Below are 12,542 nucleotides of genomic sequence, written 5' to 3'. Positions count from 1 at the left end.
AGCAAAAAGACCAAAAGTCGATGAACAGAAAATTGTAAGCAGAAATAAAATGAATTCTGTTGAAGATGTTGTTGGTTTTCAATTTGAAAATAGTTCTGGTGTCAACTGCTATGCTAATGTAGTGGTTAATGTTCTCTTTTCACTAGAGACTTTAAAAGAACAGATTGTGATCAATTCGGAACAAAGTTTATGCTGTTCGTTGAATTCTGTGTTAGAGAAATGTAGCGCTGATAGAACAAGAGTAGAAAGTGTGTCTGAAATTCGTTATCTGTTAGACGAATGTTCAGGTCAAACACAATTCTCTCAAAATATTCAGCAGGATTGTCAGGAGTTTTTAATGTATATGCTTGATGTATTGCAAGATGAAGGTGTAGATGTAGATTATCTGTTTGGCCTTTCTTATCAATGGCAGCATGATTGCGAGAACTTTAGGCTATCAAGTACTACTAGTGTAGACTCAGAAAGATTTATATATTTAACTTTGCCTGACAGTAAATCAGTATCCTTCAATAAGCTAGTAAAGGCAGCCAATCAAAACATGGAGTGTAGCCAATGTAAGTCTGCAATGCTGTCCACGTTAATTTTACGAAATTATGGCCAGTATGTCATTTTAATGTTCCAACGATGTAGGCCTGATGGAACTAAATTGAAAACTTTAATTAATAATTTTGTGGCTTCGCAGTTGTCAATATCAGGAAGTACTTTTGTAACTACAGCAATTATATATCATGACGGTCCTTCAACTACTTCAGGACATTACACAGCTCATTTGTGATGTCATCAGTGATGTCACTGACCATGTCATGAATGATGTAATATGTGACATCATCAGCAGTGGATTGCGGGTGCGCGATATATAGTTAGTGCAACTAACTATATATGCGAATTTCAATGGTTTTGTGCGAGTAAATTAAGGTTTTGTAAATGCTAATCCCTAACTATATATGGTCTATAACCTATGGTTTTTTCAGTGAATATATATATATATATATATATATATATATATATATATATATATATATATATATATATATATATATATTACCTACTGGCGGTCGCCAGTAGGTATATATAGTTAGGATTTTTTCTCTATGGGATTTTTGAAAATTCTATGTCTAATAACTTTGGCGTTTGTGGACGGAATCGGCTGAAATTTTCAGGAAAATGGAACATTTTGTTTCTGAGCAGCCCCTGACAATTTGGGGAGGTTTCATCAAGGGGGGGCCGAGAAAAAAGGGGGGTCCCAAAACGCGTTTTTCCCATGTTAATTTCCATAGGGCGGTTGGCCTCACTTTTAGCTCGAACGGCTGAATGGATTTGCACGAAACTTGGCAAAATTGTAGGGACTGTTAGCCCGATGTGCCTTTGCTAGGTCTCAATATATGTGCTCCAGTGAATTTTGAGTAATTTAGGTTCAAAAAAAGATATATATCTGGGCGGAGCCTAAGCACACATCTGATCTGATTGGCTGTCAGCACTTCATCCAAGAAGTGTTGGCAGCCATCTTGGGACCAATATACATGATAGCACCTCATTAAAAAGCATTGTAGTTAATAGAGGGTTTTAGGACTTTAGTTACATTATAAATCATTTGTTGATGGTACCATACTCGTTTTAGGAATTGTGGTGGGTTCTAAGGTGATTTTACCATGTGAAAAAACCTTCTGCTGTGATATCATGAATATTGTTTGAAAGAAAACTAATATCTCATGATTTTCCCACAGTGGTTTGGAAGGGGATCTATAAGCTAAACTGAAAGCATATTTTCTGTAAATTCACATTATCTTTCTCAGTCATGTGAAAATGAAGTCTGACATTCTCAGTAAAACATGTACATCCAACAAGGACAGAGACTGTCAGTTGATTCCTTTGTGTTCTACTGCAGCCTCCTAGAGTGTTCTAAAGAACAACTAGAGCGCTAACAGTCCTACTTATTACAAAGGTATGGCACACCTGAAGCCATCTTGATTGGAATAAAGTGGTAACTCTTAAAACATTTAATTTAAAAAGAAACAACATGAGGGGGTATATTTTGCCATAGAAAGTATGATTAGTGCTGCAGAATGAAAAATTAGGGCACATTTTGAGTGACTTCTCAATTCCTTTTCTATTTCATTAAAACATTCTGACATGCAGTCTCCCAAAATGGCCACCAGAGACGAAAGAGCCCAAATGTAGCCCAAATATCACCCAGATGTAGCCCAAGTATAGCCCAATGACAGAATGTCCCAGAGTGTTCTAAAGAACAACTAGAGCGCTAACAGTCCTACTTATTACAAAGGTATGGCACACCTGAAGCCATCTTGATTGGAATAAAGTGGTAACTCTTAAAACATTTAATTTAAAAAGAAACAACATGAGGGGGTATATTTTGCCATAGAAAGTATGATTAGTGCTGCAGAATGAAAAATTAGGGCACATTTTGAGTGACTTCTCAAATCCTTTTCTATTTCATTAAAACATTCTGACATGCAGTCTCCCAAAATGGCCACCAGAGACAAAAGAGCCCAAATGTAGCCCAAATATCACCCAGATGTAGCCCAAGTATAGCCCAATGACAGAATGTCCCAGAGTGTTCTAAAGAACAACTAGAGCGCTAACAGTCCTACTTATTACAAAGGTATAGCACACCTGGAGCCATCGTGATGGGAATGAAGTGGTAACTCTTAAAACATTTAATTTAAAAAGGAACAAAATGAGGGGGTATATTATGCAATAGAAGGTATTATTAGTGCTGCAGAAAGAAAAATTAGGGCACATTTTGAGTGACTTTTCAAATCCTCTTCTATTTCATTAAAAAATTCTGACATGCAGTCTCCCAAAATGGCCACCAGAGACAAAAGAGCCCAAATGTAGCCCAAATATCACCCAGATGTAGCCCAAGTATAGCCCAATGACAGAATGTCCCAGAGTGTTCTAAAGAACAACTAGAGCGCTAACAGTCCTACTTATTACAAAGGTATGGCACACCTGAAGCCATCTTGATTGGAATAAAGTGGTAACTCTTAAAACATTTAATTTAAAAAGGAACAAAATGAGGGGGTATATTTTGCCATATGAATTATGATTAGTGCTGCAGAAATAAAAATTAGGGCACATTTTGAGTGACTTCTCAAACCCTCTTCAATTTCATTAAAAAATTCTGACATACAGTCTCCCAGGATGGCCACCAGAGACAAAAGAGCCTAAATGTAGCTCAAATATCACCCAGATGTACCCCAAGTATAGCCCAATGACAGAATGTCCCAGAGTGTTCTAAAGAACAACTAGAGCGCTAACAGTCTTACTTAGGACAAAAGTATGGCACACCAGAAGCCATCTTGATTGGAATGAAGTGGTAAGTCTGAAAACACTCAATTTAAAAAGGAACAACATGAGGGGGTTAATTTTGCCATAGAAAGTATGATTAGTGCTTCAGAAAGAAAAATTAGGGATCATTTTGAGTGACTTCTCAAATCCTCTTCTATTTCATTAAAAAAATTCTGACATGCAAACTGAAACATGCACTTTGAATACCAGCAGCAGACGTCCCTGGTGAGCAGTAGCTTTACTACAGTGATCTAATGTGCAACTAGAGTGCTAACATTCAGAATTTATGGCAAATGTGTGACACATCTGAATGCCTTCTTGATGGAACCAAAGTAAACAAGCATTGAAAATGCAATAGATCTCGCCCTCGTTTAAGTTAAAGCCATTCTGTTTGTAATGAGGTGGCTTTTTAGCTTTGCTTTTATTAGTGTTTTTTCAACTTTCATGTAAATAACATGCATCTGTATGCATATAAGTATATGTATGCATGCATTTATGTTTGTATTTATATAGATATACAGATGATATATGTTTATATATGTATGTATATATATATATTCACTGAAAAAACCATAGGCTATAGACCATATATAGTTAGGAATTAGCATTTACAAAACCTTGAAAATTCACTGAAAAAACCATAGGTTATAGACCATATATAGTTAGGAATTAGCATTTACAAAACCTTGAAAATTCACTGAAAAAACCATAGGTTATAGACCATATATAGTTAGGAATTCGCATTTACAAAACCTTATTTTACTCACACAAAACCATTGAAATTCCATATATAGTTAGTTGCACTAACTATATATCGCGCACCCGCAATCCACTGCTGATGATGTCACATATTACATCATTCATGACATGGTCAGTGACATCACTGATGACATCACTGATGACATCTCAAATGACATCACTGATGACATCACTGATGACAACATCCAGTGACTGTATGTTTCTGTAAAGTTAAAATATGTCTTACATATTGAAGAATGAGTGGATGTATAAGTGTCTGGATGAAGGATTTAGTAGGTGCATGACTGACTGTATGAGTGAGTGATTAAATGTGTCTCACTGAGTGCATGGGTTAGTGACTAAACTGTCTTAATTTGTGCATCATTATGTCTGTTGTTCTGTAAACTGTTGCATGTGTTGATAAGTAGCTATATGAGTAACTATATGGGTTATTGATTGGTTGCCCAAGTATTTGTATGGGAGACTGAGTGTGTGTGTGGGTGGCTGGGAGGTGTATGACTCTGTGCATAGATGTGTGAGCAGTTGATTCACTAGATGTATGGTTTCAAAAGTGCATGTGGAAACAGCTGTATGGGCGGTTGACTGTGTGCATGAGTGTATTGGTGAGTGAATGGATATCTCAGTGCTACATGTCAAAGTAAGTACATATGTAAAACACAGTACATGTGAGAGTTGACATATATAAATAACTGTGCATAAGAGCCAGTGAATGTGTGAGTGGCTGTATGGATCATTGTGAACTTGTATCAGGGATTGTATAAGAGAGTAAATATGTGTTAGTATATGTTTGAATAAGTAAAGTTTGTATAACTGTATAGTTGAGGAAATGGAGGTGTGATTGATTCTTTGCATGACTGACTAGGTGTGTGAGTAACTCCATGGATGAGTGACAGTCTGTGAGTGTCTGTTTACACTGATTGTATCTAAGGTTATATTAGAGTCTGAAGAGGTTCATCGTATTATCACATGAATTATATCATCAGTGATGTGATCAGTAATGTCAAATGAGATGTCATCAGTGATGTCATCAGTGATGTCATTTGAGATGTCATCAGTGATGTCATTTGAGATGTCATCAGTGATGTCATCAGTGATGTCACTGACCATGTCATGAATGATGTAATATGTGACATCATCAGCAGTGGATTGCGGGTGCGGATATATAGTTAGTGCAACTAACTATATATGGAATTTCAATGGTTTTGTGTGAGTAAAATAAGGTTTTGTAAATGCGAATCCCTAACTATATATGGCCTAAAACCAATGGTTTTTTCATTGAATTTTCAAGGTTTTGTAAATGCAAATTCCTAACTATATATCGACTATAACCAATGGTTTTTTCAGTGAATTTCAATGGTTTTTTAATAGCAAATATCAAAAGCTGTCAAATGTCAAGTACGTGATAGGTAAAAACGTTTTCATGTTTATGCACGCTGATGTGCTTTGAACGCTGCCCCCCCCCCCCACTCCCCTCTTTTCTCTTAGTAGTACTCTCTCTTTGCAGATAGTGAACGGTAGTTAACGCAGGCCTTTACCCCTGTTGTAATCCGTCGTACCTGCTTGTCTTTCCATTTGATTGATTATTATCCAAGCATTTACTGTTTTAGAATTGGTTCTCTTTGGATCATTCTCTATTTACAAACAAGCACAAAGTCGCAATACTCTGTTTAGTCTTTGCAGATAGTGAAAAATCGTGTAAAAAAATAAAAGTAATCGAGCAAAATCAGTAGACCACTAATTCGATCTCTTTTTGACCTCGGTAAAATACAAACATTAGGAACAACCCTTCATGAGAAATACGAAAATAGTGAAATGAACTGAGCTCCACACCATGAGGGCTGCAAGACAGCTCGACTCCGCCACCCACCCCGCCCAAAATAACGACAAACCCTATGCAAATATTATAAATATACACAACACACCAGCAAAGAAACAGGGTAAAACATTTTATTAAATAACTATTTACATAACTATTTTATACTTTTTATTGCCCGATCCGGCTAGCTCAATCGATCGAGCATGAAACTCATGCACTGATAGCAAGCGTTGAGAGTTTGTAGAACGATGGCTTCAGATTTTCCACATACGGTGTAGTGGCGCGAACTGGCAGGGGGCGTTTGGATTCTACCCCTTCCCCAAATAAGATTTTCATACGTGAATGTTCGTTCATGCTTTTTGTCCCTGAGTTGCTTCCATGTCACTGCCTTACACAAATGGCATAAGTCCTGGTTGTTGAGTGCCATACTTCAGAGTTCTAAGCAGCTCTTGTAACACTGTTTAAACCTTATTTGCACCTGCTGCAGCTTCACTATTCAAAGTAAGTGGGGTCCATTTGTGGACCTGACTGCATTGGAAAACAATGTGATATGGTGCCTCCCTAAACCGCTTGACGGAGGCCCCCGAGGGGCGGTGAGATGGCGCGGACTGAGAGGGGGCGCTTGGCTCCTGCCCCCTCCCCAAGTCGTGTTGCTCTGGTGTGGCCTGAGATCGCCCCCGGCATAGGCGGCCGGCTCCCGGGGTCCAGCGGAATTTTCTCCCTTTTGATGACTCTTCCATTCTGGACCTTGTCCCACAATCCGTTTGACCTGAAGACACGTTGTCGTGGGGCGCCCCTTTACCGTTTTAGTTGCCATTCCGCCCGCTTTTGGTACTCTGTGCCTCTTCCGCCATTCAGCTGTTTACCGCCCGCTCTTGCAACTACAACGTCTCGCTCACCATGTAGTTGAGTTGCTCCCGCTCTTAAGATTTAACCGAACTTTTTGGACTGCTGAAAGCGGTTGTATTCCGACCGCTGGTTGGTGGAGACATTTTGACTATATTCTGGACCTGCATTGTCGCGTAATGCGTCATATGACGCGACGCGTTAGCGCACCCGGAAGTGCTCCGGTGCGCAAGGCGCAGCTTCCCGGAAACGATCCAGAGCGCGCCGCGCAGCGCGTAACGTAAGCATAACAGGTCATGTGACTTGTTAATAAAAATTTTCATTGGTTCATTTTACTTTTGTTTTCCTAATGATGTAAGACTAGGTCATGTGACCTAAAAATAACACTTTTCATTGGATTAAAACATTTTTTTTCCCAAACGATGAAAGCCCCACCTTGTTTCTGGATGTTTCAGACTGAAGCTGGCGTCACCATGAGAGCACCACCATCTCGTAGCTCCGTCGTGGCCATTCCGCAAGCAATCATGGCAGCCGCTCCCCACCGGAAGCCTGCAGGAGTCGACGGCCCCCAAGACTTTTGTACAATCTTCAAGGCTGAGGGGACGCTTTCGAGAATGGAACCCAAGCCCTGGCAGACAAGCGTCCGAGTTCCAAGGTGTCCCAGAGTCATCTTACTGGACCAGGCCCAAATCCGAAGAGCCGGCCGCCATTTTAAGAGTCCTGTGGAAGCCGCCTATCGCTGCACCGCAAGAGTGGGAGCAACTCAACTACATGGTGAGCGAGACGCTGTAGCCGTAAGAGCGGGCGCTAAACAGCTGAATGGCGGAAAAGGCACAGTGTACCAAAAGCGGGCGGAATGGCGACTGAAACGATAAAGGGGCGCCCCACTACAGCAGACAAGCCTCCGCCATGTGCTTCAAAACTGCATATGTATCTCGTTATATCAAGGTTGGGCAACCAGTACACAACAAGCAGTTACGAGTCCCATTTACACCGGCACCATTTTGGGCGCGGCCGGGCAGGTCCACGATCTAGTCAAACATAACAAATGAGGCTGACGTCTCTGAAGCAGTTGACGAACAGCAGGACATAGCAAATAAACATGAAGTCTCTAAAGCTGTTAACTCACTGCAGGACAAAACAAGTAAACCTGAAACCTCTGGAATAATTGTCGCTCAAAAGAACAACACACAAAACTCTGTAGAGCCTAAAGAAAAAAAAACAGAAGGGCACTGTAGTTTCAGACACACTTAACACTAATGACTAAACAAAGATATCGTCTGTTTATGAAACAGTTATCATGTTCACAGAATTGACAAAGAAGTGTGCAGACACCAATGCTATTAAGAAACACAAGGAAATCCTAACGCATCAACATTCTCGGAAGAGGTTGACACAGATAACATCTTAAGGAACAAAGAAAGACCTGTTCACTCTTGACACCCCAGGTGCTGTGTATGTTGCACTATAGTGCTGCATCGACAAAACGGACAACCCTATTGATGTGCATTTTTCATTATTGATTATTGTAAAGAAATGGCGACTCCCCCCTTTAGCAGATTAGCTAAATGTTTGCGTAATTTAGGCATAAAAGTTATATTATTGTTGTTGTTGTTGTTATCGTTATAGTTCTGGTTAATTTCAAAAAATGGTTAAATATATTTACAGTTTTTGTTGCGTTTGTTATATTTAAAAGTTAATAAAGTTATATTATTGTTGTTGTTATCGTTATAGTAATAGTTTTCTTTGTAGATGTTTTTCCATCACCCACCCAGGATATCACCACTGTTCCCCATGTCATAAAACCTTAGGATGTTCAATAACTGAAACAGCTAATATAGCCTTATAGCCTGCCGTAGAGGGCTATACCAGCTATTAAAGGCCCTCTCCAGCGTTAAAGGCCCCGAGCCGAAGGCGAGGGCCTTTAACAAGGGAGAGAGACTTTAATAGCGGTATAGCCCATCTACGAAGGGCTATAAGGCTATTAGAACATTCTGTCACTAGAGGACAGAATGTTCTAACAAAAAAAACAAAGCCTTTTGGGAGCGTGAGGAGATTGGAATCCCCCCAGGTTCCCTGAAGCCTTTGTTCACAGCCAGAGCTGTGAACAAAGAAACATTGGAATGTTGGAGCTCCAGGCTTATACCAGCTATTATAAGCCCAGAGCACTCCATTGTTTTCAATGGAGCTCCCAACATTCCAATGTTCTAATATGGGTTTACTTACAGGGGACATCTTTTGTTCTGTTTTATAAAGTAAAACTATTGTGAACGCAAGTATTATACATAGTAAGTGTTTAATATAGCATTTGTCAGTCATTGGTTAAGCAGGTAGGACCTGTTCACTCTTGACACCCCAGGTGCTGTGTATGTTGCACTATAGTGCTGCATCGAGAAAACGGACAACCCTATTGATGTTGATTTTTCATTATTGATTATTGTAAAGAAATGGCGACTCCCCCCTTTAGCAGATTAGCTAAATATTTGCGTAATTTAGGAATAAAAGTTATATTATTGTTGTTGTTGTTCTTATCGTTATAGTTCTGGTTAATTTAAAAAAAAAATTAAATATATTTACAGTTTTTGTTGCGTTCCTTATATTTAAAAGTTAATAAAGTTTTAAAATCCAACTTTGTTGGAGTGCTATATATTTTTAAAAAATCGGGTGAATGGGGCCTTGAATCGGGTTATTGTCATGTGTGGGCTTTGCAAGTGTACTGCTACAGGATCGGACATTTCAAACTCAAATGCACGTTCTTTTTCTTACCTTTCCGAAGCATGGAGCGCAATAGCAGGCAGAGAAAGGGTGATGCACGTGTTCAACACTGCCTGGCCTGGCAAGTTGCTGGCAGTGCCCCCCCCGCCCGCTCCTGAAAGAGGGCACACACACACCGCCGCCCCGAGTACTTCACAAATCTTTAAAAGAGCATGCGCTTGTTCATGAGGCTTAAATGGTTTATCACCCCTTCTGGAAAACCCCTGCATCGACCCTCTGACGTTTCCTGGAAGAATTACCACGTAACACAATACCAAGCCTTGTCAACTGAAACTCCCGAGGAATCGTGGGGCATATTATCAAGGGGGTTTATCTCCGCTTTTTTGGCTTTAAAAGCCAAAAAAAAAGAGATAAAATTATCTCCCTATTACCAAGCTGTCGCTACCACCAGTTAGTGACAGCTAAAAGGAGATAGCGACCATCTTGGGCCCCGCTTTGCATGTCAGTGATATTTATCACTAATGACATGCAAAGTGGGCGTGCCAAGATTTTAGCGATTGGAAACAGTCCCTAACCATCGCTATCTCCTATTACCAACTTTTGGAGATATTCGCGCTAAGCGCGAATATCTCCAAAAGCTAACACCTGACCTGAGCAGTTCTTAGCCATGTTATCCAATGGGAGGTGGATAACATGGCTAAGAGCATTTGCTCGATAATACATGAATATCGCTGACTTTTCAGCGATATTCATGCATTGCGGCCGTTTTTTATCGCATTTGCGATAAACCTTGCTAATAGCAAGGTTTATGTGCGATAAAATTCGCCGATGTGCGGCGATAATTTTTGTCTCTAAACAAGTTAGAGACAAAAATTATCGCTAGTTGTTGGTAATATGCCCCCGGATTTTTCCTTGCAGGAATCGGGAGGCGAAGGACTAGCACTGAAATCAGTAGTCTCACGCCTGAATCGGGAGGGTTGGCATGTCTGCATTCTCTACAGCTGGGGCCATAAACTACATCCGCAGGGCTAGGTGATAGCCTGGGTCCGGCCTGGACAATCGGACACAGAGGAAGAGGAGTGTGAGAGGGTGCGGTAGTGAATAGGGTGAAAGGGAGGTGTCGGGCGGGCACAGGGTGTGATTCTCAGAGAAGAGCAGCGCAGATGGGGGGAAGTATATGGCCCATGCATGAGAGAGAGAGCGGGGGTGACCAGTGCGTGGGGGAGATGCTTGCGAGGGTGCGGAGCTGTGCTGAGAATCGACGGCGTGCAGAGAGTGGGCCTGGTCAAGGCATCTAAAATGGCTGCCGTGCACGACAAAATTGTGGCATTGGACAAAAAAGGCAAGATAGCGCAGACAATGTTTATCAATAAGGATTCATTTATAACAAAATATTTTATCGCAGTGACAAATTGGCGGTCAACACTTCCTGATTTCCATCGAATCGAACGTTAACAGCCGTCACGCAGCAAAAAAAAAAAAAAAGCTCACGCACAGCCGCTGGAAGACATGTATCAACATATTCGGAAAACATAAGGGGTCAGGATACGTCTCCCGCACCCCCTTATACCTAGTAATTTAATTAAAACGAAACACAAAATGGCGAATTCCCGTTTCGCTACCAGTTTGCGGCCCAGTTCGCGGCTCGGGAAGCGCTTCTACCGTGAAAAATATATATTTTTTTATTTTCCCCACGAGACCCTTTAATAACCCCAACATCATTCCTAGGGGGTCAAGAGAGGTATACCTTGCCCCCTTTCATTAAATTCCCCCTTCGTTTTTCACCTCTTCTTCTCTCTCGATCCTACCGAGAGATAAGATGGCGGCCGCTCCGGACTGTTTAGAATGTTGACAGACACCGGAGGGCCAATCAGCTTCGCATCGCAAAGTTCCGATACGCGAAAAGTTCGCTAACCGGATAGCTGCCCGGAGCGCTGTTACAGATATATATCTTGATTTAAACGTTAATTTCTCAAAATCCACTGAAGCACATATATTGAGACCTAGCAAAGGCACATCGGGCTAACAGTCCCTACAATTTTGCCAAGTTTCGTGGAAATCCATTCAGCCGTTCGAGCTAAAAGTGAGGCCAACCGCCCTATGGAAATTAACATGGGAAAAACGCGTTTTGGGACCCCCCTTTTTTCTCGGCTCCCCCTTGACGAAACCCCCCCAAATTTTCAAGGGCTGCTCAGAAACAAAATGTTTCATTTTCCTGAAAATTTCAGCCGATTCCGTCCACAAACGCCAAAGTTATTAGACATAGAATTTTCAAAAATCCCATAGGGAAAAAATCCTAACTATATATACCTACTGGCGACAGCTAGTAGGTAATACATAGCTCGTGGCCTAAGAATTCTAATCAGTTTTTATGTGCACTATTTAAAGTATACATTCATGACATTTTTTGGTAGGTTACCCACCTGGGTGCCTTTGCTTAACTGTTTTAGTGCCCTTTGTCAATATTATTTATACTCTCTTTTTCTTCTATTTTTCATTAATATTGCTATGTACAGACTAATTTTATGTAATATATGCAATGTTTATATTTATAATTGATTTTGAGGTAGAGGTTATGGACTTTATATGATGAGCAAACGTTTTTTGGCAAATCAAGCATGGGTGGTACAATGAGTAATTGAAGATTTCTTCACTTTATTTATTATATGTGTCATTAATGCATTTATTATCTGTTGTTTTTCCAACCATGGAGATGTTGAATAGTCATCCGCTTTTGAATTAATTAATCATGTTGAGATATCCGGCACTGGCCATCATTTCTTTATATAGTTTGACGTATTCGGCGTTGCACGGTAAAATTTATTGAGCTCCATACGGTGTTTGCTATATCCTCATCTCGTTATTGGAGTTCATTGTTTAACCTCTCACTGTCTGTACATCGTCTATGTTTCACTTTTCACTTTATTATCGCCTCTCAGTCCATTTTCTTTGGCTGATAGGCTTTTATCGCACATAAAATTGCACAGCCTACAGTGGCTCGTCATGTGATCAAGCTCCGCCTGCGGAGTGAAACGCGCCATGGAAGGCAGCCGCCCGAAATTTGCACAATAAATACTCTGCAACTGCTTACACTTTC

The sequence above is a fragment of the Lissotriton vulgaris genome, chromosome 6, assembly GCF_964263255.1.
Source record: "Lissotriton vulgaris chromosome 6, aLisVul1.2, whole genome shotgun sequence".
NCBI lineage: Eukaryota > Metazoa > Chordata > Amphibia > Caudata > Salamandridae > Lissotriton > Lissotriton vulgaris.
This window is presented reverse-complemented; position numbering follows the sequence as displayed.